The 2,582-nt window shown below is 40.9% G+C and overlaps 1 pseudogene; it reads right to left on the bottom strand.

The window, feature by feature from the left end:
* Positions 1-1,101: 1,101 nt before the first annotated feature.
* On the bottom strand, positions 1,102-1,843 carry LOC112912274 (large ribosomal subunit protein uL30 pseudogene; annotated as a pseudogene).
* Positions 1,844-2,582: the final 739 nt, after the last annotated feature.

Below are 2,582 nucleotides of genomic sequence, written 5' to 3'. Positions count from 1 at the left end.
TGAGAATGGTGAACATTAAAAAGACAGGAAATAACAAATGTTAGAGAGGATGTGGAAAAAGGGGAACCCTCTTGCATTGTTGGTGGGAATGTGAACTGGTGCAGCCACTCTGGAAAACTGTGTGGAGGTTCCTCAAAGAGTTAAAAATAAAGGTACCATATGACCCAGCAATTGCACTGCTGGGGATTTACCCCAAAAATACAGATGCAGTGAAACACCAGGACACCTGCACCCCGATGTTTCTAGCAGCAATGTCCACAATAGCCAATCTGTAAGGAGCCTCGGTGTCCATCGAAAGATGAATGGATAAAGAAGATGTGGTCTATGTATAAAATCGAATATTCCCTCAGCCATTAGAAACAATGAATACCCACTGTTTGCTTCAATGTGGATGGAACTGGAGGGTATTATGCTGAGTGAATAAGTCAATCGGAGAAGGACATACATCATGTGGTTTAATTCATATAGGAAATATAAACACTATTGAAATGGAATGGAGATAAAATGAGCAGGAAATATCAGTGAGGGTGACAAAACATGAGTGCCTCCTATGTCTGGAATACAAACAAGGCATAGTGGAAGGGGAGTGGGCGTGGGGATGGGGTGTCCGGGTGAGGGGCACTGAGTGGGGCATTTGAAGGGATGAGCACTGGCTGCTAAACTATATGTTGGCAAAACTAACTCCAATATAAATACAAAAAAAAATGGGCAGCTTGGCTGGCTCAGTGTTTTAGCGCCACCCTCACCCTGGGGGGTGATCCTGGAGACCCAGGATCTAGTCCCACATTGGCTCCCTGCATGGAGCCTGTTTCTCCCTCTGCCTGTGTCTCTGCCCCCCTCTCTCTCTCTCCTCTCTGTGTATTTTCAGGAATAAATCTATAAAATCTTTTTAAAAATATAAAAAAACATCCTCAAACAAACAAACAAATGAAAACAAAAGAACCTAATAAACCTTCAGAGATCATAGTTTGATATGATTATATATATATACTTTTTCGAATGTGTGGGTGACTCAGCCAATTGATTCTTGTTTTTTTTTTTCCATTTGAAAGCAGTTATTTCTTAACTAACCAGATTACAAAAATAATCATGCTAGATACCTTAGTTCATCCTTCTAATAAGCCAATTGATCTGGTCTTCCCTGTTCCCAGCATCTCCAACTTCTTCAAAATGAGTGGTCTTTTTCTTCATTCTGTCGCATGGAGAGGATAATTCAAAGAGCCATAAAAAGTTGTTCATTTCTTTGAAATGTTTTCCAACAGTATAGATTTTGTGAATCAGATCCTCCATGCAGATGATGCCATATTTACCACTAGATTGGGCAATGTGTTACCTGTCAGGGCATTTCACCTCTTGTTGATCTTACCATAACCATGCTTGTAGATCAACTCGTTCACTGACTTCAGGTTTGGGTACACCCTACTGTATATGGTTCCACAATCCTCAGCATGTTTACTGAAGCCTTGTTGAGCTTCACAAAGGTGCCATTGAAGACCTGGCGAAGGTGAAAAAGCTGCAGCACCTTTGGAACCTTTGGGTTCGCACCATTGATACCTCCAATCCTGATGACAAATGCCAATTTGGCTTCTGCGGGCACGTAGAAGTTGCCAGATTTTCTCGCCATCCTCGCCATTTGCACCTCAGTTCTGTACATCTGCCTGGAGTCCTTGTGGTAATGCTTAGCCTTCTCATAGATAAGCTGCCTCCTTGCCTTTCAAAGCATCTTTGGGGCAAACTTTTTTCTCAGACACTTGATCTGCAACTCTGTGAAATTCATTTGCTTTTTCTTAAGGGTTTCTGGCACAGCAGGAACCCTCTTTTTCTTCTCTTCTGCACTCTCCATGGTTACAGCCAGAAAAGAGTTTGAGTGTCTGATTCTTGATTTTACCTCAGGTCATGACCTCAGTGTCATGGGATCGAGTCCCAACCATGTCAGATTCAGCACTCAGGGAGGAGTCTGCTAGAGATTCCCTCACTCCCTCTCCCCCTGCCTCTCCACCACTCATTCTCTCCCTTTCTCTGTCTCTCTAAAAATAAATAAGTCATACATATATATGAAATTGAAAACAATGGAAATTTTAAACTCTTATGGAAATAAAGACAATAGGGATACATACACGTGACACATAGAGTACAGAAATAGAAAGATTGCAGAATATCGTGAACTAAAAAAAAGAAATAGTGATTCAAGTGTTCTAAATAAATTAACAGTGAGATTGCATATTCAGACCCTATAACCATTGTGAATTATTATAGATATGCAGTGAGTTTTCATAAAGATAATTGCTCTAGCAACAGTCATACTAATGAATTAACAGAGTCAAATTACTGGATCTCCCTAGACCTAGAAAGAACTTCTGTCTATGTGAAAGCAAAGTCCTCATAAAATTCACATAAATAGAAACAGAGGAATTTTACAATGATGACACACTCTCTCCCAGACATATAGAACTCAGTCTCACACAGAGGAAAATAGCTAATGGGGAGGTGGGGGGAAGACATTTCTACCATTTCGGGAATGTGCAAATGTGACCTAAATACCATTAAACTCAATATCTTGGGGATCCCTGGCTGGCTCTGTG

The sequence above is a fragment of the Vulpes vulpes genome, chromosome 10 (genome assembly GCF_048418805.1).
Source record: "Vulpes vulpes isolate BD-2025 chromosome 10, VulVul3, whole genome shotgun sequence".
In the NCBI taxonomy this organism is placed as follows: Eukaryota; Metazoa; Chordata; class Mammalia; order Carnivora; family Canidae; genus Vulpes; species Vulpes vulpes.
Note: the sequence above shows the minus strand (reverse complement) of the source record. Positions and strands in the feature narration are given on the sequence as shown.